At 33.3% G+C, this 25,739-nt stretch overlaps 1 protein-coding gene across 1 annotated transcript in view; it reads left to right on the top strand.

Annotated features, from left to right (window-relative positions):
* LOC106135118 (uncharacterized) overlaps window positions 1–25,739 on the top strand; it is a 157,257-nt gene that overhangs the window by 20,429 nt on the left and 111,089 nt on the right. Inside the window, exon 2 of the mRNA XM_060946504.1 lies at window positions 22,554–22,591. The gene's annotated coding sequence lies outside the window, so the exon portion shown is untranslated. The remainder of the gene's footprint in view (window positions 1–22,553; window positions 22,592–25,739) is intronic.

Here is a 25,739-nt window from a genome sequence, read left to right as displayed (position 1 = left end):
ATTGTGATTTGTACACATGTCAGTCATTTTTACGGCCATTGTTGTGGGGTTCGGAGCTGTGACCTTATATTGTCAGTTTCAAACTTTGTCAGGTGAAAAGGGTACATAAATATTCATGGCCATACAAGCGTTTGAAAATACGCGGATTTAGTAATTTTAAATTTGGAATCTGTCAGGTTTATTGTTTGATTTATGAGCTCATTTGATTGATTTGTTTTAGCCACTTCTATATTATTTCGACATTCTATGGAAACTTGTCTTCTTTTCTGTTTATCTTATTTGATAGATCTATGACTAGGGTCATTCCAAGGAGTAACCTTGTTTATGTTACTTCTCAAGGACTAATCTATGTCTAAAATTTGATTTAGTTTAGGACGGTCGGTGGGCAATGCAAGATTTTATACATACATACATACACATGGTCACATCTTGTCCTCCCCATCCCTTGAGGGATAGACAGAGCCAACAGTCCTGAAAAGACTGAATGGCCACGTTGAGCTATTTGGCTTAATAATAGAATTGAGATTCAAATAGTGACAGGTTGCTAACCCATCGCCTAAAAAAGAATCCCAAGTTTATAAGCCTATCTCAAGATTTTATTGATAACTCTTAAAGGCCTTAAGGAATATCAATAAAAATCTTTGTAAGTGTACTTTTGTTTAGCGCCTAAATGCATTTTGCGTCTATTTTCTATAAAAGAAAGGCATGTCGTTTCGATGTTATAGACCGCTTGGAAAATCTTAGACTAAAAGGTATTTAATCGGCTTTAGCATTGCTTTCAAATCGCACTTTGTTTGCAGAGTAAGCTACTGGGCGTAGTCTGGGTTTTATCCAAACCCGTTCCATATGTGATGTAAAATAAAAAGTAAACAGATATTATACACAATGCTTAAATAACTAATGTTACACCTCTTTTTATTAATATTTTATATATATGCAAGATTTAACTTATGCTACATCAGTAGGTAAATAAATTTAAAGTATTTTGGAGAACGTTAAAAGTGTAAATTGGTTATAGTTTAATCTAATCTAAAATCGCTAAATTGGACCTTACCAGGTACGTATAAAGTGTCAAGTGTAAGAAAAAATTTTGTGGTGCAACGCGAATTTAAATACTTAAGGAGGAAAAATATCTTTCTATAATCGTATTTGACTAAAAAAGAGGACCACACAGTTATTATAACCAAGGAAATAAATAAGCGTGCACTATGCTTGCAATTAAGTATAATTTGGTATAAAATGTTTTATTTGTTTATGATAACATCTGCAATCTCTTTATTTGTAAATGTGGACACTAGACAAGTACATATGAGGCAGAATCGTGTTCGTGAAAACGTCGCGTGCGCGGGCGCAGATTTCTTCCACATGCGTATGCGCATTGAAGGAGAGATACCTTGTACCGGCGCGGGAAATTTGTGGCGTAGATGCGATCATACTACTTACTTAACCGACATTCTTTCTTATGCATGTTTGTATCGGATGTAGGTGAAGTGGTTTTGTTTATTTTAGTCAAACGATATTTCCATGATAAAGAAAAGATATGTATTTTTGACGAACTCAAAAATTACTTGTGCAGATTTTGTCTGGAATTTTCACTGAAAATTCACAGAAACAAAACATACAGCAAAAGCGAGTTATATTTCTTGCCATAAATACTTGTTATGTTTTTTTAATATTTTTCAACGGAATACGACTTTGGTTAGTGGGAAACTCCGAGGAAGGCTGTAGTAAAGCAGCTGACTAAAACGTAACTGACTCATATTTATTGATTAATTTTTATTTGACAAAATCTCAGACTATAGATAAAACAAAAATTAATTAAAAATATTTAAAAGGAAAATATGACAACCAAAACCGAACACTGGTTTTTGAAATGGAGAAAGAAATGACAGCATGTAATATTTTGATTGGAGGAGAAAAAGTGGAGCAAGTGAAAGAGTTTGTATATCTAGGATCAAAGTTTACATCAGATGGCAAGTATGATAGTGATATTGAAAGGAGAGTGAACGCGGGGAACATGGTGAATGGAGCTTTGCATGCCTTTATGAGCAGTCAGAAACTATCCAAAAAGGCTCGACTGGCTGTGCACAGGGGCGTGTTGGTCCCGACATTAATGTATGGGAGTGAAAGTTGGGTATGGCAAAAGAAGCATGAAAGCAGAATAAATGCAGTGGAAATGAGAGCGTTAAGGAGTATGATGGGTGTGAAATTGAGTGACAGGATAAGGAACAGCGTGATAAGGGAATGTTGTGATGTGAAAGAAGATGTAGTTACAGGAATAGAAAAGGGTATGTTAAGATGGTTTGGTCATGTGGAGAGGATGAATGAAAGCAGGTTGACTAAGCAGATATACAAGGAGAGTGTGGAGGGAAAGGTCGGAGTGGGAAGACCTAGACGAACGTATCTTGATCAAATTAAGGACGTCCTGGTAAAGGGTCAGGTCAAAAGTACCCGAAACCGCCGAGCTTGTATGAAGAGAGTTATGAATGTGGACGAAGCGAAAGAAGTATGCAGAGATCGTGGCAAGTGGAAAGAGGTAGTCTCTGCCTACCCCTCCGGGAAAGAGGCGTGATTTTATGTATGTATGTATGTAAAACCGATATTTTGTGTCTACGAAGTCGCGATAATAAGCTATTTGCTAATGAGACTTACATTGCCATGCCTAAAAACATTAAGAAGTGTTCACACGTCAATGCAAATGTTAAATTAGCTTATAATCGCGTGCTTGGCCCATGGGAACGTAGGAGACATTACTACCGCCGAGAGTCAACTTACGCAAGCGATAATCGCCCATGACACAATTCCCAATTATAAATGTTACACAACTGGAGAGTTTTCCAAAAGAAAACTGCAATTATCTAAACAATAATTATGATAATGCTACTATAATTTATGTGATGTGAATCATTAGAACTGGGAATGAGTGAGCGTTTATTTTTATTTTATGTATGCTTTTAAATATCTTATGCTCTGTTTTAACCCACCTTTATCTAAAAAAAAAATACATGAATACTATACTTGGAAATAAATATTTTCTTCCGCTATAGGTATTATAGCTGTAAAAATAAAAATGAGGAAAGACAAATAGAATCAAGTCCATAACAAAGAAATTGCAAATAGTTTACTTACTTAATAAGTTTTATATCGCAATACTACGAGTAGGTATATTGCATTACAGTTAGATAGACTTTACCCAACTATTTTGTTGTATGCAACTAGACAACTAGTATTATGCGTTGCAATGATGCAATAAATTGAAACAAATAGTGGCCTATAAAATTTGCTGAAATAACTTTAATATACCGAATTAGCTATTTATAAACATTTAATGTAAAATGAATTATAGAACAAAAATTATAATGCTTAACATACTCGTAGTTATAGAACGTAGCATATTGTCTTTTCGAGACTGTTGGCTCTGCCTACCACGCAAGGGATATAAACGTGATTATATGTATATAGTTTTCCATAATAATCGTTTTCAAATTGTGCTAAACCATGTTAGGTTAGACAATTTTTTATTTAAATATGATTTCATTTTCAGCTGTCCGCTTAAAAATCTATACTTATAATAAATCTGTAGAGAGGTCAATTCTGTACATGGAATATATTTTCAAAATAACTATCAGGGGGTGATAAGTGATCGATACTGATGCCAAAAATGCAATCAGTAAAATTTTTGTCTGTCTGTCTGTCTGTCTGTATGTTCTTTATAGAAACAAAAACTACTTGGCGGATTTTAACAAAACTTGGTACAGTTATTCTTCGTACTCCTGAGCAGGTTATAGTATACTTTTCATTACGATACAATCAGTAGGAGCAGAGCAGTGAAAGGAAATGTTGGGAAAACGGGAGAAGTTACTTGATTTTTTAAGCTTCCGTCGCGTGTGCAGCCTTAATGGTTAAAGCTACAGCGAAACCATGTATTACGAAAATATTCTACATAAAATTATTTAAAAAATATCCCAAGACAGCATAAGTCTCTCTTTTATGGTTGACTCACAATAACTCCTAATAGCTTAGCAGTTCGGAGATTTCTGATTATTTTTCTTTACTCTGACGTTTATAATACCAATAACACTCACACTCATTCATAATTCTTAAAAATAAATATAAAAAAAGAATCATCGAAATCGGTACAAAAACACCAAACTTATACATGAAATTAAAAACGCTAACAAGCCATCGCGTAAATGTAAATGCTGAATCATGCTATAAGGATTATTTTTGCGCAACATTTGCCGCGCTCGACGCGACTCGCGGCGGCAGGGTAGAAAAGAGGCGGGAGGCGAGCGCAAGCTTCATCCATGCGCTCGCTGTACGCTGTTAAGAGGCTGCAGCCCAAACTGGATGCTCTACCGGGCTGGCTCGCCAAATGGAGGCTCTCGGTAAACGTCGGCAAGACTCAAGCAATCGTGACGGGGACAAGACCCCAGCCGCCTCCACTGCGACTGCTCGGCGAATCGGTGCTGTGGCGGCCGCACGTCAAATACCTGGGAGTGACCATCAACCGGCGTCTCACTTTCAAGCAACATGTTGGAGACGTCGTGGCGAATTCCAAGGCAGCCAGGGGGAGACTTTACGCAGTTCTCTCCTCCAGCCTCCCCCTGAGGACGAAGCTCGGGATCTGCCAAACGTACTTCAGATCCCGCCTCACGTACGCGGCCCCGGCGTGGTACGCATACTGCTCTAAGACCAACAGGAGAAGACTCAGAGCCCAAGAGAACCAAAGTCTCAGAGCAGTCGTCGGAGCCCCGCGCTACGTGAGGAACTCGACGATCCTCAGGGACCTGAAGTGGGAGAGCCTAGATGACTTCGTGGCCCGGCTGGCCACGAAGATGTTTGAGAGGGCAAGGTCATCATACAGCCACGTACCGTACCCACCGCCGCCGATGGGAACTCCCAGTGAAGTCGTGAATACTCAGGCCGCCACGGCCGCCCCATCGACCTGCCTACAGTCGTAGGCAGCGATGATGCCATTGAAGAGGGCCAAAAGCCCTGACCAATCTACTCCGACTTCCCTCAGGTATGGGAAGACCCGAAGATGATGCAAGCTTCATTCAATATTTGGCTGTTGATGCGTTCAGAGTGTTCGACTTTATTGACAGATAATAATTGATATTATTATTATAAACCGTGCTTATCAGCGCGACTTTTAGTCTTTAAATACATACATACATACATAAAATCACGCCTCTTTTCCGGGGGGGGGGGGTAGGCAGAGACTACCTCTTTCAGTCTTTAAATATATTAGGGAATATTGATGATTTGATCAAGAGTATTCTTAGCTTAACCCTCGGTGCAAAAAAGAGATGAATAAGTAAAATTTTGTCGGGGTTTTTCTTAAATTTTAAATCTTTACTGATTTTATAAAGCTGAATAGTTTGTTTGTTTGTTTGAACGCGCTAATCTCAGGAACTACTGGTTCGAATTGAAAAATTATTTTTGCGTTGAATAGATCATTTATCGAAGAAGGCTTTAGACTATATATCATCACGCTGCAACTATAAGGAGCAAAGAAATAATGGAAAATGTGAAAAAAAAGGGAAAATTATATATCCTTGAGGGCTTCAATGATACCCAAAATAACTATTCCACGCGGACGAAGTTGCGGGCACAGCTAGTTATTAAATATACTGCGATATGCTACCGGATTATTTTTGCTAAGTTTTTACAGCCGACTTCCTGATTGGTACCAAGAGTAACTTTGAAATTGCTTAGTCTCTCGATCGTAACTCATAATATTCATAGAGCATTTCACTCTGCTTTCTTCCTCTTCCTAGAGTTCTGTATATCCCAAAACTAATAATATTCTGTGCAAGTAACTATACGAGTATACTATAGTGTATTCACCTGTGCATATTAGCGCATACTAGTTTATATGACGTCCCAATTAATGTCCACTTTTTGTCATGTTAAACATATTAACCTGAATAATATGTCAGTTTATAGCAAATATTTTAATTGGTGTTTGAGTAACGACCAAAAAATACAAGTCGAGAAAGATCTAACGTTACTGCAGTATCAAAGTTGAAGGTTGTGCAAAATACGTGGTTAACATTATCATAAAACGACCGTATCTGTTGAGACATCATACTGAAAATCAAATTTGTCGAGCGTAGTGAAATATATAACTTTTATACTGGTATAGGGTATTGTACACTGGCAGAGTGCTTGTGTGGCTGTGAGCTAAGTGTTTTCAGATTTTGTGACCAAATCTCACAAGTTGTTAATTATTGTAATCAATAATAAAATTGGCATCGAAACAGATAAAAACGTCGACAATTTAAGTAAATTTTCATAGTTTAATGTTACTTTTTCAGAAAGTTTGTGTAATAAAGTGGATAACAAAACCTTGATAGATTTATGTATATTTAATTCATAATATGGTCATCTATTTGCGCTTGGCAAAAATATAAATGAAAAAGGTAGTGAATGTTACATTTTGGAATAAGGACTCGTGCCAGTTCGAATCGCCAAAATACACTGCCATCGTGAACTTCATGTTAAGGAGTGCAGGAATTTTCCGTTCACCAAGTCGCTCTCGTTCGTGGTGCATTCCGCTGAGGACATCAAGTTATTGGCATTTTAAGGGCACTGTTTGGGAACGTCAACACTTACTGTTGCGAAGTGGTTCAACATTTTATTTTCAATTCCATGTACTTAGTTGTTTTGCTTACCGTGCAAATTGCAAGGGGCAATTTAAGAACATGGGATTTTTAGACACTGGGTAATTTTTATGTATTTGTCTTAGATATTTAAATTTCTATTGACGCTACCTACACACATAAAATTTTTTTATTAAACCGACCAACGACTCGAAAGTTATACATACATACATTTTATCACGTCTATATCCCTTGCGGGGTAGACAGAGCCAACAGACTTGAAAAATTTAGATACATATACAAAATACGTTGAGTACCTATACAAAAAATGTATTATCTCCCCAAGTTGATTGTACGACTAGTAAGCCAGACAAAAAAGAGGGGACAGGCAAACACTTATCAAAACAAATAAATTAAAAGTAGTTAGCCCGATATTTGCTTAAATTTATTACTATAAAATGGATAAGATAAATTACAATTATGTACATATATAGTTAAAACTTATAGGCAATAAACATGCCTCATAAACCTTATGAGTTAAATAAATCATTTTATATAACTCATAACTTTAACAACTACATATATAAGTACTCTATCTTCATAGCATCAATTTCACTTTTCGCATTTCCACGATGTTTTGCCAAGATACGCGTGTGATGAAACCCATCTTAGTAAATCTGTACCATGGCGGCAGCCCAATTTGTACCATGACTTAGAAAGTACTACATATAAAACGTGAGTAATTTTAATCAATGTGCTACATCTTCCAAGTCATGCTTGATTTCCTTTACGCTGATGTTGCGTGTGATTTCCTTATATGCTGACAACTTGGAATATAGGTTAGTAGCTTGAGTAGGGGTTTATTCCCGTGGGAATTACCCGCCCTTTTGCTACAAATATATACTTTAGTTCTTACATACATAAAGTCACGTCTATATCCCTCGCGTGGTAGACAGAGCCAACAATCTTGAAAAGACTGAAAGGCCACGTTCGGCTGTTTGGCTTATGTTAGAATTGAGATTCGAATAGTGACAGGTTGCTAGAACCCATTGCCTAAAAGAAGAATCCTAAGTTTAAAGGCTCAACCCGCTAGTCGTCTTTTACGACATCCATGGGGAGGGGATGGAGTGGTTCTATTATTTTTTCTATTCGTACCGGGAAGCAGGTTTCTTCCGGAAGGTTCCTACCACTTCGTGGATCAGGTAGGTTTTTGTTCAAGAAGTGAATCCCGTCCGATCTCCACAAACGTCTTTTCATGGGAATCTTAACCAATATTAAAAGGTATCATAGTTTCACATCCAGGTGCCAAATGCATATTCATGCAGTTTTGTTTATGATATTTTTCTATGATACATAAAAAAATAAATTATGTTTGTTTATCTAGCCTTCACGTCCGAACTAAGCAGTGAATTTTAAAGTAGTACGGATATAATTAATATTTTTAATATATAATCATTAGCAAAGGCGTATTTTATATAATTTATGAAGAATCAAGTTGAACGTTCTTCAAAAACGGATGTATTATATCATAGTGTTGTATGTATTTAAGATTTCCTTTGAATCAAGTTTTGTATCAGCGATAATCGAATATGAAAGGCATGTTATTAAATATCTTTCACTATAATTTAATTATCGTAACATGAAACGTATTAATAACGATGATGTTGTTTAGTTTGTGAGAATATTGTTGATAATATAATTTTGTAATGAAATTTGTATTTAAAATATGAAATTGAAAACTTTTGTGCGGTACAAATTGATGTCCTATTATATGTATAGAAGCGCAACGTTAGAATTTTGAAATAAAATACTTAAAGGTAGTATGAGGTTGGATTAAAGCATTTTTTATTGATTGCAATATTTATGTTTTTCGTATATTGGTATATAAGTAGGTATGTATGAAGTATTCTCTTGTTTCTTTTCTATAAGTAGCCGAAATTTTCGTAGGTAGGTACATATGTATGAAACATTTGTTAAAATATATTTTCTTGAGATAATATGGGTATCATATTTCACAAGAATTTGAAAGACATGAATCACCGACATAGTTTTTAAGAAATACAACATAATTAGGAATACTTAGCATGCAAAACTATTTATTTGTTTAGAAAGACCAACAACTATTTAAAGTAATTGTACAATATTATTGTGACTAACATCCTAGCGAGCCAGTGAGCACGGTTAAGAGAAACGTAGGTAGCAAAAACTATTGAGGTCTCCGTGACGGAATCTAGTCGTGGTTGCTCGATCGGGTGTGAATGGCTTTTCAGTGGTTTGTTGAGGTGTCTTTAAATATTCTAATAAGTCGATTGAGTTTAAAGCAAGTGTACTTGGGGCTAAGATATCCGAATTGTAAGAGAGTATAGATTCCGTTCGTCCGTTTTAGAACAGAATCGCTTTATGTTTAGGTCCCAGTGAGTCCATATATCAATTACTCAACTCTAGTATACTCTTCTTCTACTCATATCTTTGCGTGTCCCGGTATCATCTTCCATTACTTTGTGGACGATCTTTTAACGTACGTTTTGTCTGCTTACATACTACATTTAGAAAAATGCTAACCGATTAAAAGCGAAAGAAACTATAAGAACATACTAAATTGGTAACTTTTAAACATTTGGGTTACATTCACCTGTTAATAGGACCTGAGCAAACTCAGGGTATAGCATCAGGTAGGATGCAACAGAGACAAACACGACAGAGGTTTAGCAGTTCTAAGTGTAATCTCGCTACAAATGTCAAATGAATAACTTAAAGAGATGAAGTGGTCCTATTCTAAAATACCGGGAACTACAAGGCACTCTATATATACATAAAATGTATAAGTATTATATAAATATACCAGGTTTTTAATTCCTTAATTTATATAGCTAATAGTCTCAAAAAGAGGACTTCTTGACTTTTGTAATCTCTCGCGGCACGTCAGTTAGGTCTTATTACCGGAATGCCCTGTCGGTTTCCAACGTCCATTTCCTTAAACGTCCATTCCTTCATCTGCGTAGAACGAACAACCGGGTCTAAGGATATTTATTTATTCACCTTTTGTTCACATTTTTACAAGCTATCTCAATGCGATAGTGAAATAAGTTAGTGGTTAAAATTATCTCGTTCATAACAAAGGCGACATTGACACCCAAACCACAACAGGATCTGAAACTGGTAGCCCCAGTTGTCTGAGGTGGGACGGTACCCATGATTTGCTGAGAAAGTTCCTATTGTGGTGACTCACTGCTTGTATCCAAACAAATATATAATACAGAGCCAACAGTCTTGAAAATACTGAAATGCCACGTTCAGCTGTTTAGTGATGGGATTGAGATTCAAACAGCGACAGTAGACTCTTTCTACCTCGCATGGGATAAAGACGTGATTATAGGTATGTATGTAAGTCTGTAATAATAAATCCATTACCGAAGAACCGGATTAATGACGTAAATCACCGCTTTTTGTGACCTTTGTTTTCGCAACAACTTTATTTTCATGATCTATGTTGGACGTAAATATTACGACGTTCAGATTAACTCTTCAAAAGTAAATTTTTTGCATAAGTTTTAGATATGCCTACTAATATAAAAGTAAATTACGGTTAAATAATAAGACAAAAAATTTGCATTGATTACGAAAAAGTGACTCAATTAATTGAACATGTTACAGAACATGCATAATCCTAAATTCACTTATCACAGATTATTTTTACTAATAAATATACTACCATATATGTAGTTCTATGTCGTGATCTACAATCATAGTATTAATATTCATACTGAGGCCAACTGCTTCAAGGCAAGATTTTTGAGAAAAATTGTTTTATTTTTAGAATCTTCATGTTTTTTAAATACATATCCTACATTTTTATATGCTCGATGTAATATATCACTTATATCCGTATATGATCATAACAATAAGAAAAGTAATAAAACCGCTGATATCAATTTAAATCCTGACAAATAAGTAAATGCAAGTTATATCTTTCCTTTAAGAGGAAATACCTGTGAATATTTTACAGAAACCTATTAGGAAAGGCTCGACGTATGACCAACCAAGGAAATAAGATATTTTAAGAAATGATTATAGACCTTTATGGTACATTTTTAGATGTAAATTGTCATGTTTATAATAGGTTCTTTGAATTTTGTACCAATAAAAAAAAAATTCCATTTTTTAAATAAATTCAGCTTTTGTTTATTCCCTATGATATATGTATAATAAATAAGCTTAGCTTATTACTTACTTGTGATGGCATCCTTCACGTCAAGTTTCAGCCGCCTTGGTATATTTTATGTGTTATTATATTGTATGTGATATTTATTACATTGTTTTTATATGATCTCTATACTGTATTTCCTCTTAAGACCACGACTTCCGAGAGTAAGAATATACAAATCAATGCGACATATTTATCGGCTGAGGGAAATCATCGAGCGCAAATTAAACTATTTGTAATTCCGTCAGACAACAATAAAATATTAAACTTATTAAAGTTATAGCGATTGAATCTACTACTTCCTATTTAGTCGATAATCCGAAGTTTCACTTAGATTGGTTTATTGTAATTTAGTAGCTGCGATTAAATACTGGTTGAATTTGTCATCATATTTATTATTAACTGATTTCGCAGTCCATTCTTATGATTCAGTAGTAATATTATGCCAAGTAGTTGTAAGATGATATCCTGTGACTGATTTTTTTCCACTCACTGAATTCTTTCTTTTCCTCATGTTTTCATGCCAGTCAATCTTCTTTGTCCGTTACCTTTTTCTGCTTCTTAGGTAGAGTCAGCTCAGTAAGTAAGTAAATTAGAAATGCATGTAAATTTTATTTTTTTGTAATATGTCCAAATTTATTATTTTGCTTCCCTTATATATTTTCTCTACTTTGTCTGGTCTTCGGATCTTCAGTTTTAAGTCCGCAGATTTGATTCACAAGATTGTCTGAAAGAAACGAGCTTCAGAAGGCACGTTAACCACGATTGCCATCTGACTGTCATGTTTTTATTAAACTGGATAAGTAAATAAACAAGTTAATAAGTCAATCCAACGTTAGAATACTGCAAAATAAGTAAAAATACATACATACATACATACATACATACATACATACATAAAATCACGCCTCTTTCCCGGAGGGGTAGGCAGAGACTACCTCTTTCCACTTGCCACGATCCCTGCATACTTCCTTTGCTTCATCCACATTCATAACTCTCTTCATGCAAGCTCGGCGGTTTCGGGTACTTTTGACCTGACCCTTTACCTTTATAAGTAAAAATAAAGACGAAAATGTAATTTATTGTATCAAAGAAAGGCGACTAAGGGAAAGGCTAAATTGGGTTACTTCTTGAAGGTGATGGGCTAGTAACCTGTCTCTATTTGAATCTCAATTCTATCATTAAGCTATAAAGAGTGGTGGAAGTCTTTTCAAGATTGTTGGCTCTGACTTGATATATAATGACGTGATTATACGTATGTGTGTAAAGATAAAAAAACCTTAAATAATGCCTGAATTGAAGCGGATGTGTGAATGTTTGGTATATTTTATCTCCGTCGTGACTCCATTAACATTGTTATGAAACCTCAGGAAGGAGATAAAATCTGAGGAAGCTTGGGATTCCGGGCACGTACAGTGGAAATGGACGATTAAAATAAGGTCCTTGACTCTGTACAAAGATACCTTTGTTTGTTGATGAAATTGCGAAAATATTGTGAAGATATTATACCTAGAGATGGTGACATTGAGATTCTGTGACGATAAGTATGGCGTTGTTTTGACATTTTAATGTTATTTCTCATAAAAAGGTATAGAATAAGAATGTTTCTGCTGAATATTAGCTGAATCCCCAAAATTGATTGGTGTCTAATTTACCAAAAAAAAAATATTTAAAAATGTGTTCTGAGCAAAAGGGACAAAATAGCGACCTTAAGTTGAAAGTTCAAACTTGATTGCTTGATTAAATACATCAACAACGGTAGATTTGGTCCATGAAACGGTCCAAAACTAAAAAATACATTTATGTATAAAGTTTGAACCATATTATTATTAAGTTGAAAATGTATTAGATGAAAATCCAGTAAACTTAGGAAACTATTTCCTTTTAATTTCATAAATCGAATAGTTGCAGAAGAATACTGGCAATTAGCAAGGTAATATTTTTTTAATGATGCCGAGCGAAACCTCAACTTGTGTCGACCTCACCCCGATGTCATGGCTCACCGATCTTTGTAACGAGATCTCGATTCTCGGGTGAATAATCGACTGACTCGATTTGCAACTCTAAGATGTGTGTCATAAACATTATGACTGCAGTAAATGCATCAGTTCGAATGTCTAGTGTTCGACAGAAATCGTCTTTGTGTACCCTGACTCTTCATTAATTCGATTCGCTAGCAATTATCGCAGTATAAGTTACCTAATTTTCTTTTTCTATAATTTTTGTTAGATCTATGTGATAGATATGGTTTTGAGGGAGGCCTATCTTCAGCAGTGGACATCCTATGGCTGAAATGATGAGGCACGGTAACTTTTTCTTTATGTGAAAAGAAGATTTTCTGAAATTTTATCCTCAGATTTAAATGTAGTATTTCTAAAATTGAAAAAAGCTGGGGATATAGACGTGATCATATGTATGTATGTATGAAAAAAGCTATTTATCTCTAACAACCTTTCAAAGTAGGCAATAATATGAACTTGTTTATTGCCAACAATTGGCCGCAGCACCACATAATTAACAAAGAACATTGTGTTGTTGGTTGTAGTCGTTTCCGTGTGTTCAATCATCAAGAAATGAACATTTGCCGAGTCGTGAGAAGAGGAAGAGTCGCTTTCTCCACCATTAACTGTTGACTTTTTCATGTAAACGCAAAGGTTTGTCTAAAGACTGTCGTTTATGGTCACAGACCTACTGACAACGTGTAATTTTGTTTAACAGTTGTAGGTAAACGATATTTTTTTAAGTATGATGACTAAGTATTGTTTTGGCATATTTTCTTAAAATCAAAAAATCATTAGGTTTCGGTTCATACCGAGAACGGCAACAAACAACGGAAGAGATTGAATTAGTATTGTGAGTTCACAAATTAGTAGTTAACCATTCCGATAATTTGATTCTTTTAACAACTAATCCAATACTTTACAAATCTCATTCATTTGAGTCCAGTGAGTATCTTTTAGATTAATCGTTCAATGAAAGTAAGTTCATATTTAATTTATTAACATTACAAACTTTAAATGATTCCAAATTAAAAACTATAAAGTGATTTCAGTTATATTTCTACATACTCATCATGACTTGATCGAAAAAATTGGTGTTTTCGTGTCAACGCACTGAAAAAGTTCAACTACATATTGTAAATGACTTGGTAATTTATTAACCAAAAGAAATTAAGGTTACTCGTTGATGTAGGTAGTAACGAGGTTTATGTAACATGTAATTTTGGTGTGTAATTTTCTTTGAACTTTGACTTGACTAACATCTCGTATACTGCAATTATTTTTCACTTATGCCACGTATGATGATTGGTGAAAACTCGTTCAACTCTTCAAATTGATTTAAAATGATTTGTAAGTATTGTACTTCTTTACAAATTGTTAAGTTATGTTATATCATCATATATCATGCAATTTGTTATAGTAGTTAGTTATGGCATAAATGCCGTAATAACAGTGTGTAATATCAACTTATCTTCAGAGCCTTTCTGTCTTTTTGTACGTCTGATTCTTCCTAAACTACCTAAGTAAACACGTAAGATTCAGGCGTAAAAAAAAGGACTTTATAAGAACCAAAATACTAAAATATGCTTAACAAATTTGGTTTTAAAGAGGTTTTGACCCTAAAAAGTTTGTCTAATTTTTTGTACAATCTACGACCGTTTTTTTTATTTTTTTACGATCATATCCTTGTAACACACAACATTCAACCAAAATTAAAATAAATTAATTAAATACACATTAAAAACAACAATAATGACCATCATTATATCAATTATACAAAACTCACATCTTATTTACATACCGCTAGAATTCATGTTGTTTGTAGAGCCACATGGACTGCATAGATGATAATTGAACGAACAAATTCCCACGCCTTAAGAAATTCTATTATGCAAGGAAAACGACACCCAGAACCGAGGTATAATTACAGACACAGAGCGAAGAAGACAGGCTCCAAAACGTTCTTTGCTCTGTGATTGCTGATGATAATAAAGAAATTAACAATTTGTTGCTACGTCCTTATGAAGACGAGCGTAAACAGATTCTTTCGTAAGCTAGTAGGTAGTGTGGACCAGAAACGATTAGGCAAATTAAAAAAATGAGTAAGGTTAGACTTAAAAAATAGTAAAGTTTTCAAATTGGAATTGCCCACCTGAAATTATCTCTTGGGAATTTTGATGTACTGGTCATTAGTGCTTTTATCCTTCAGTGGAATGGTTTTATACTTTTATCTCTGAAAACCGCAGGGAAAAGTTATCTTTTGATGCGCTTTAAGACTAGAATAGTTATATTTAATTGCAACTTTCATTTTCAAAATTCATATTTCAATGTTATTCTGTTTTCCTTATTCTACTTTTGTTTTAGCTATCGTGATAAGATCCTGTTCAGGTCAAATTTCGCCACTAGTCAAATCAAAAACAAAGTTTTTTTATTTTAAGGTGAATACGAGTATGCCCAAAAACAGAACGCAAACAGTGAGAAATGAGATTATAGGAAAGCAAACAAAATCACCTAATCGTAAAAGTCTAAGTAGAAAAATGCTTAACATAACGAAACGTCAAAAAAAAGGTCTTTATATCAAACCGCCTACTTACGCTACGCAACTAGAAACACACAATTTGGCCTGTGTCAAACAATAAACGAATTGTGAAAAGAGAGTGAGCCATATTACCTATCCTGATTTCGTGTCAAAAAACCATCATATTTCATCAATTTTTATAAATGAATGATAACCAAGTTTCTAGGAAACATTTTACTGTCGATAGATCACGTTCAGTTACAACGTAGTTGATAAAAATTAACGAATATCGAATAAAATCGATTTGTAGAACCATATTGCCGTGATGGCACGCACGGCGCCGTGTCGGTCAAGCGAATAAGGATGTTAGATTACAGTTGGAATCGTGTGTAATCGATTAATTGTAATTGTCGATAATGAATTTTTTATTTAATATGCAGTATGACTATCAGGTAGGTGTGTTAAAGTAAACAAATGAAACTGACACAATTTAGGTAGAATTAGAAATAAATATGTGTTATTTCTATATTTTTTATTCCTTGTATGTATAACGAATAAATATCTTTATATATTATTATTTATCTATCCTCACATTTGCCACAAAGCTTCGGTGTTCCAAGTCCAATCAAATAGTGTTGCCCACTTTTGTTCTCTAATACTCATTAATGCGATAATTTGTTGTTGCCTTAATTTGGTCTGTCCATCTCATTGGAGATCTGCCCCTCGCTCTGGTACCTTCTTGGCCACAAAGGAGGAATCCTAATAAAATAAGTAATAAGTAAATCAATATAAGTATAAGCTATAAGTTATCAAATACAATAAAAATCCAAGGACAAAACAAGTTTTATATCTAAAATACCTATATAAATATAACTATTCCACATAAGCCTGAAGGTTTTTCACACAATAATCGCAATACATACGAATTCAATATGCAGATTGCGCAAACGCTAATTTCCAAGTCTAACCTGTTTGCGAACAGGAAATATCAGATAACGCTGTCACGAGTATCGGTTCTCTCACTTTTTACAGTTTTCCTTTGTTCTAGTGAATGTTCTATGGAATTAGTGTGTTAGGCTAGGTAAATAAACCTAAAGAGATGTTTTTGTTATCACAATCTAAGAATTAACTATGTAGGCTCCGGTTAAATTTTGTAAAAAAAGTTGTGATTTTTAAGTGAACGTAGAATAAAACAAGTTTTGTTTTGGTAAATAAAAATATTTTATATTTTCTTTAGTCAATATTGATAAAATTTTGTGACTTTCTAATAGGTAACTGCTCTTGAAAATAATTTACGTTTTGCCTAAATAATGCTTAGGCTTTGTTATTAGTCTTGGTTACATCAAAGTTCTCTGTGGAGGAGCTGGGGTACGCCTATGACCTGAAATCAAACATATGTAGGATCATGGTTACACATCCGAGTAAGCAGGTTTCCTGACAATGTTTTTCCCTAACTTAAGATTGCCATTTAAACTAATGTTCAAAACTCAGAAAAACAGTTTTTGGTATGTACCTATATTTTTTTTACCTGTCTTTCCCGTCCTAAGGCTCTATATTATTAACAAAATTTTGATAAAACCCTCATTGAAACGTGATCAGTGACATATAAATCCCAAACATTACGTTATTTAAGTTAATATGGCACAACACTCGAATTACACAATACAACAAATTGTAACATTCCACAAGTATGTTTACATTACACAAACTCAACACTTGTGTGAACCCAGCTGTTAGCATTCTAATTAAAGGACTGTTTTATTTCGTAAGTTATTCAGTTTATTCTGTGCCATATAAATGTATTGCTCCATAATGATAGCGATCTTTGCTTATTTCAAAAAGCAATGAATTATTACAAGGTCTGACTATGTTCAATTTCAAAAGTCTGACACTATTCAAATTGGAACTAAATTACCTCAGTACTTTAAGTAATTTTACTCTTTTCTTATCGCAATTTTATAATAGTGATAAAGCTTACGATTAAAAACATGCAAGTTACAATCAAAACAATTTTGTTTATCCTCCTATCGTCAGATTTGTTTAAAATTTGGGTTTGTCAGTGATTACGTGAATGATGCATTTTCAACTCGCCAAGGACACAAAGAGGAATACCTCTATAATTCGTTTTAGTTAAATTTAGTAACCCAATTTCTCATAATCAAGACTAGATATCAAACCACGCGACAGAATGTCCATTTTCATGCATATCATTTTGTGGTTAGCTCTCGGTGCAAATGGATTTAAATGTAGAATTTAATTTGTAGTGAAAACGGACTCTCACTCGATATCATTTGCGCATAAACAGCGTTTACGATTAGGTCGTGGTTAGTATACTATGCGCATGAGCGGAACGTCGTAGCTTTAAATTCAGATTACTTGAATGCGACCGTGGCTCCGTCCGCTAAAAATAAAAATTATACTTTTATTCGTGGATTAATAACTACTTAAGCAACGCGTCAAAGTTCAGATACCTAAGCTCAGCAGTTGAACTTTACTATACCTAGACATCTCTGGCAATTTTGATGCAAAAGATGACAGTCAATGTAAACTAGACCTATTGTAGGCATAAGCAAAGAATTACATACCATCATCTTTTTCAAAACTGATATTGTCATTGATAAAACTGCCAAAGACAATTAAACTGGCCATCTTTCCCAGAACATTTTCAATTACATAAGACCGTTAGATGAAGTTGTCGAAACGAATTGAAACTCGGCTTCGGTGAGATAGGTATAGTGTACGATCTAAAAGCATGCGATGGGAAATTACTTTTATGAGTTAGTTGATCTTGTCCGTAGTTTCGCCATCGTGTATTTCCTGAGCACATACTTTTTATGAAACTTAAACGTATAGGTAAAAAGATTGGGAGTTTTATAAACATGCGTTCTGTAGTTTTTGTGTGACATCTTTACAAAATTATGACTAAATTAATATAAGAGACAATGCGCTATTTTTTTTTGCTAGCAGATATCCAGCTGAATGTGGCCATTAAGTTTTATGAATAGCGGCTCTGAGTATCTTATAAGGAATAGAGACGTGGTCATTTAATATAGAGATAGTAAAAAAAATTGAAAGAATTTAACGAATAAAGTAAACGTTAAATCTAAGTTTATGTTGAATATTGTTTTTGAACATCACCTTTGCAATATGCTTCATTTCTTTGCAAACATAATTAAAATAATAATTGCCTTTGTCGCAACTTTACTAAAACTAATTTAATGTTAGGACAGACTGACAAACAACTTCATTGCCGTGCACTAGATACATTGATTAATTATAATTTTGTATGTGTTTTGCATTTTTTATTTGTAATATATCTGACATTGGAATTAATTTTACGAGATTTGTTAGAGTTTAGTTAAGATGCAATAGGTATTAATTGTGGAACTTTTACAAATATATTAACATTTATTTGTCACCTTCACAACAACAAGACTCAGCCACAATCATTAAATTTCTAGATTTGTCTACATTTAAACTTTTTAATACAACGCGTGTTACAATAACTAAAAATGAACCGCAGAACGGGCAGAAATTCACACCAAATGAATTCGCCAATCAGTACAGAAAAAGATCCTGAACTACAGATTTAAATAGAAGACATTACTCGAGTAAGAGATGATATTGCTAGAAATATATTCACTTTGGCTGACGCATTTCATTTCGGGCTCAAATGTCCGAGAAAGCCTATGTTCCCATGTCACAATGCCCTTTCATTTGTCCGGTTGCGTAACGAAGAACAGTGCGCAAGAATTTGTGGATGTGGCATATGATGTACATATAGTAGAAAAAGAAGATATAGACGTGTTTGTTAATTAAATTGACGTCACATAAGTTATTATTAACTTAGGATTCCTTTTTAAGGCGATTGTTTTGCAATTTTTGACTATATCTAACTAAATACTATGTCTAGATCACACAAAAGACAATGACCATCAGTGGATTCTTGCAACTAAGATTGCTTGGAAATGACTTAGTGGATGCAATATTTCCAAACTAATACTATAAACGCCTATCTATTAGGTACGATTTTTCGGGTAAACCGCTGGACCGATTTTGTAAAGTAGCGAAGCTACGGGCCCAGAAAAGCTAGTGTCGACTAAATCTACGCAAGATACTTGCACTGTACTTACATGGATGCTGTTCGAAATATTTCTTCATAAAGATTCAATAATAGTGAAGTAAAAGTAATTATAAATTTTACAGTCACGAAAGTGAATTCTGCAAATTTCGTCGTAATGAGCATAATTGTTCCAGATAAAACAATTTGTGGGAACGTTCTTGGAAGTTACGTATTAAAATAACGGAATCACCCGTTTGTGAAAACATACTGTATATTGAAATGTTAATTTTTTACCCTGTATGAAGAGAAAGACAATAAAAATATTTTCTGATTTTAATACGATAGCGGTTAAAAGTTTTTATATTACATTTGAGACATAAAATATGTATTTTTAGCAAATGAAGAACCGCCATAAAATAAAGTAAGATTAAAAACAGATCATGGGTATCTATTTCAAAATATTTTGATTCAGATCAGGTAAGCATAAAGAGGTGAAAATAAAATAATAATTAATTGCAATAATATATTTAAAAGTATAAATAAATATTGCAAATAGTTTAATTTTCTTTTAAATGTTTTAAAACAATCAATGTGTTAAAAAATTGTCATCTGAACTTAAGCTTTGTTTTTTTTTTAAATTATAACATTTTTTATTTAAACAACGTCGCACTAAAAATTTCTATCATCCATGTCTAAACGTCTTGTTTGAAAGAATGTTTTAACCTCACCGCTTGTACTCGCGGGACGGGAGGCCAATACTAATGAGACACACAATGCATATGAAAAGTAGGTGCCACAGGTCTATTGTTTAGAAACGACATACAAATGAACATTTTTTGACCTCCGTACTTTTGTTTTTTTAGACAGACCGGTACAGTTTGTGTCAATAGCCTTTTTTGAGCGCTTGTTTCTTTGAGGTTTATTGATAGAAATTATGAGACAAATGTTTGGTAAATAGCTTTTGCGCTCAGCTTCTCTCGTGTTGTACGAGTATGTTCTGCTATAGTCACTTTTTTACTACATACTTTGTTATTTACTAAGTAGTAGTTACCAAAAGAAGAATCCCAAGTTAAAGCATTTCTCTTCTGAATAAAATATATCTATATATCTAAATTAATACCATGTTTCTGTATCTATGTTTATATGCTAATAAGTCGTTGTCATATAAAGAAATCTTTAAGTAATTCTACAAATAACTTTTATGAAAACCATTAATACTTATTAATCGCTAGCTTGTTTATTACTTATGTAACGTTTTAGCCAGAGACAATTAATTTACGCTAAAGTAGATTTTTGCCAAATAATATATATTTTTCCGAAAACTCATTAAGTTATGTAAGTTTCGTGTGAACAAACACAACTTCTTGTTTACCGTATATGTGAATGTCTTATGAACTAGTTCGGAATTCAAAACAGCAATAAAATGTGTCTCATAATTTCTGTTATGCAAAGAATTAACGAGATGTGGTGTTATTTTTTTTTTATTTGTGTTATTGATAATTACAGTTATTTATATCGAGGTGAGTTAAATTAAATTAATTTAGTTATTGTACTCTTTATCTGAGCGATTGATATAAATGGCATTTTTTAGATATAAACTTTTTGCAAAAAGGTAATTTTTATTGAATTCTCTAATATTTATATAATGTTTTCTAGTATTTGTTTTTGACATAGGAATCAGTTTGTGCCTGCACCTGAACTCGCGTATATCTTCATTTAGTAAATGGAAGAAGATTTTTTTTCCTGGGTTCAAGAAACCCTTTGCCTTTTTAGTATCCCTAAGTATATGTGTGCCAATTAATTCAGATTGGTCAAGTAGAAAATGCATGAAGGGCGAACAAAAACACGCTTTCTCAATTATAATGTAAACAATCGTTGGTACATGCGATTTTTTTAAATATAGACCAATATATAAAACATACGTATAAAAGTTACGTACATATTGCTCTCGTAATAGTAGACATTCGATTACAGTGTATTTTAGAATTAGAATTTAATAAAGGCGAGTTCAATGCCGCCATGCGTCAGGCAAGCTCGACGCCCATCTGCCGGAAAGAAAGTGTGGTGTAAGTCATGAGATGACGCTTCGTACGCCTATTATTTCGGAAAAAATATTAATTTCCACCTCTGACATTCTTAATGATTTATGGTCCTACGAGTGTTTTTCAGACATTTGGCGCTATCTAATTGGTGAGGACTAAAGATGTGAAAATAACCAAGTTATAATTCAAATTGGGAGTTTATAATTAAGTTTTTAACTTGAAAATTGATATTTGTTTGTTTTTGTTATCTGAGCCGTAAATATAGCTTACAAAAACTGTATTAAGCACAAATTCTTAAAAGATATTTAACCCGAATTTAAAAACGTTCAAAGTTTCTAAACTGATCCCAAACATGTTACACTACCAACAGTAATCGAAGTGAATTTACTTGCGTAACAGTACGGCTACCAATATTTTTTGTTCGTCTAGTTCACTTTTATATCGGAAAGTTATTCAAGTTACGTCGTTACGCGCATAAAAAAAATGATGTAGTATGTTCTCACTTTATGCTTCAACTACTTTCATGGCTTTTTTGTAATATGTATGAATTTTATTTTTGTAGAGGTGCGGTCAATTAAATTATAAGGTTGTAAATCAACCTTGATTAAGGGTTCGCTTTTTTTAAAATATATAAAACCTCCTATGATATATTTGTCCCAATAAAACCGAACGAAGTAGTTAATAAAAAAACATATTAACTTTCATCCTTATTTTTTTTTTCATGTTTAAAGTTTAATAGCTACATGAGTAGTTAAGCAATAAAGTTTTTAATTTAATAAATTTGAAAATAGTATTATCAATTTCCTTTCCCAAAAATAAATTCCATGTTCCAAACAGGTTCTGCAATCGAATCCACAGAGTATTTTTTATAAATCGAATCATCTTATTTCGTCAAAATGGCCAGTCCAGCCAGCCTCTTACTTTCGTTAATTCACTTTCGTTCAAAGTAATCATAGTACGTTAACGTTACTCAATTTAGTTTTCAACAAATCTCTCAAGATGACTTCCGCGGTAGGCGTAGATATAACATCGATTATTATAATTGCTATTTAATAGCATGTTTACAATTATGAGTTATTTTTAATGTAACGTTATTTATATTATTTCTTTGTTTACAGATTCGCTGTACGTTGCAGAAGCCTCGCCAATATTTAAGGTAAATAATGCATTGAATTGAACGTAATTTAATTCATGGATATATATCTTTACTTAAGGGTTCATAATTAATCATAAGGCAATATTGAAAGATGGCGGTTTTTGAATGATTTATTAACGTAAAATAATAAACGTCAAAATTGTTTATCTTTTAATAATTTCTCAAAATATATCTATTAATAATTCTAAGACTGTATAATTGCCCTTGGAAGTTTGTAAATGAGTAAGCTGGAGAATTGATTTCATTTGAATTACAAATAAGTAGAAAATATAACTTGTTGTTTATCGGCTTTTCTTAGAGTTGTGTTTCTTGTTACAAAATGGTTGTGCACTTTTGGATAAATTCCTAGAATTGCTTTGAAAATAATATTAATATTATGTTGGATTATTTGAGTGTGATTTTAAACTTTCGCATTGCATTAAACTATAGGTTACGTGCGCGTTTACTACCTGTAGAATTTATAAATTGTATTTTGGGTGTGTTTTTCTACATATATTTTAATCGAAGTTTATTAAGTGGGATTATGGAAAATTTTCCTGTTCCTATCAGTAATCAGTGTAAATATTAATACCAAGACACGAAAACAGAAAAATATAGTTAAGTTACTACATTAATGGCGTCAATTGACATTTACAATTAAGAGAGGCACAAAAACTAAACCAAGAATGCCAAACCATTTAAAAATTTCTATGCTCCTTACGCATAGAGAACCCCAGCGACCTTTAAAATTTTCTTTAAAATTTAGATACATCCTCTGTTAGTGGTTCCCTTGGGGAGTACTCTAGACCACACGAGGAATTTTAAAATTTCTAGACCCATCGTTTTGGGTCTGTGTGTGCGGCTGGCGGACGGATCTATCAAATTCGTCAATCTGTCAGTGTCCTCTCAGGTATAATTAGAAGGCCGATATTTCGCACACTTTAGACATTGACTTAAGTATTTCCATTCCATTTACATAATTATTTCAATCAGATCATCAAGGATGTCCAAACGTTTCTTGAGGCCATCAATTTTCTATTTGATAACCTTATCTGAATATATCTCGTTAGTCTTCTTGTCATCTTAGAGAATTCGAGCACATTAATATTCATATTGTTGCAAAAACAGAGATTTCGAATTTTGCTAATATAATTAATACAATGGTCACCTTTGACGCAGATCCGAGTTTTGAAAACAAGAAATTTGGAAATTTCTTAATTTGATGTGAAACAAAGTGGAGATTGATTATACTGTCATTATCATTCAAGAAGAAACATTGTGTATTATTTCACATTAAAAAATTACGATTTAATGCTAATTAATATGACGACTGCATAACGTTTTTAATTTAATCATTTTCTTGGCTTCAGTTTTAGTTTCGTTTTTACCTCTTTGGACAAGGGCTTTGGGTGTGTAGTAGTAGTAGTAGTAGTAGTAGTGATACCCAGTTCTTGCTTTTTTGCCGAAATAAAATTAATTCAGAATCAATGCTTCTAACGCACACCAATAATCTCGATTTAAATATAAATGGTTAACATCCTTTGTTATGTACCTACTGTTTATTCCTGATTTTCCTTGTTGTAAATTGTTATAAATCACGTCATCTAATCTTCCGAATGGAATGTTATCGAAATATTTGTAAGTCAAACGGCCATTAGATAATAGTTTTTGATTTTAGATTAATTCAGGGCTGGTCTTTATTAAATAAATATGGGATAAAAAAGAAATTGGTGAATGAAAATAGTATATTGTCACTGTGTATGGTGTATTAACAAATAATTTTTTGATTACTTAAATAACATTTGAAATATGTGCACGTTACTGACATTTAAGTTGGCGTCAAAGGTTGCAGTAGATATACCTATTGAAGGCAATATTTTACAGTCACTTAGTGTGTAAAGTTATCGATTTACATTTATGTTTCATAATTACATACGCATATATAGTTATATACGCATATATACCTTAAGGTTATACGCTCTTTTGATGTTTCCAAATATTGCAAATGATATAGGTACTAGTAAACTGGCAATTATCAATTAATGTAGGCGCAAAATAAATATGCAGGGAACGTGGAAAGTGGAAGTTTTTTTTTTTTTCGAAGTTTTTTTTGTGTTCTAACTTTCGTTTATGTACGCACACAGACATTCTCAGTCTTTGTCGCCTAACTCGTCTGAGAAAAGGATCTCAAGTGTCTAGACTTTATGTACTCATAATACATACAAATGTTAATGATAACCGACTTACATTGAGGATCATCGTTTTATAAAGAAGAAAAGGTTCTTTTTAATTATGTAAAAAGTCAACCACAGTTAACCTGATTCATAGTCCTACTAAAGTAATCAAATGAAATTGAGTAGTAAAACAGTAGCACGTCTATTAGACGGATAGTGGCTCTATGTAATGGTTATAATATGCGATGACCTTTAAAGGGTGAGAACGTCCGGGCCGCCTCGTTGGCCGCGGTTGCAATGTAGAGAGTACAGTCTAATAGATTAATTAATACTAGAACTTAGATCTCGCTATCATTCATTCATATAACCACGTCTATATCCCTTGCGGTTAGACAGGGCTAGCAGTCTTGAAAGACAGGGGCACGTCACGATAGAATTGAGATTCAAATTGATCAAATTCAAATTTGCAATCATTTGAAATTTTTATTAAATTATGAATATGTCAAAAACTTTTAAATCTATTTTGATGCTCTTCTTTTCCCTAAAAAGAGCAAACTCTTGTCGGTGGAGTTAAGTGCAGTGTCCTCCATTCATTTCTTTTCTCTGCCTTTTTATGCCCTAAAAGGGCACATTTTAGTTAACCTAAATCAGACCAACGCAGCGGTTTATAAGTTTTCACGGTACAAACATACGTATTTATAATATTAGTCACAAACTTTCGCATTTATAATATTAGTGGGATGTATAATTAAATTGATCAAAAGTCTTTTCTAATAGACAATCATGGAACCTATAAAGGCTTTAAACCTTTTGTTAAATTAATTCTAGAATTTGTTTTTAAGGTTAATCGGAACAAGTTTATCAACAGCATAGATCAGTTACATCAATTACATCAACCTTAATAAAATTATGTATACGATACGCATTCTTCATAGGAAGTGTTCCGAGGAAGTGGTCAGTTAAATAATATCTTACATCCTTGTCTGATATATAGT

This window comes from Amyelois transitella, chromosome 11, assembly GCF_032362555.1.
Source record: "Amyelois transitella isolate CPQ chromosome 11, ilAmyTran1.1, whole genome shotgun sequence".
Taxonomy (NCBI): Eukaryota; Metazoa; Arthropoda; class Insecta; order Lepidoptera; family Pyralidae; genus Amyelois; species Amyelois transitella.
This window is presented reverse-complemented; position numbering and strand designations above follow the sequence as displayed.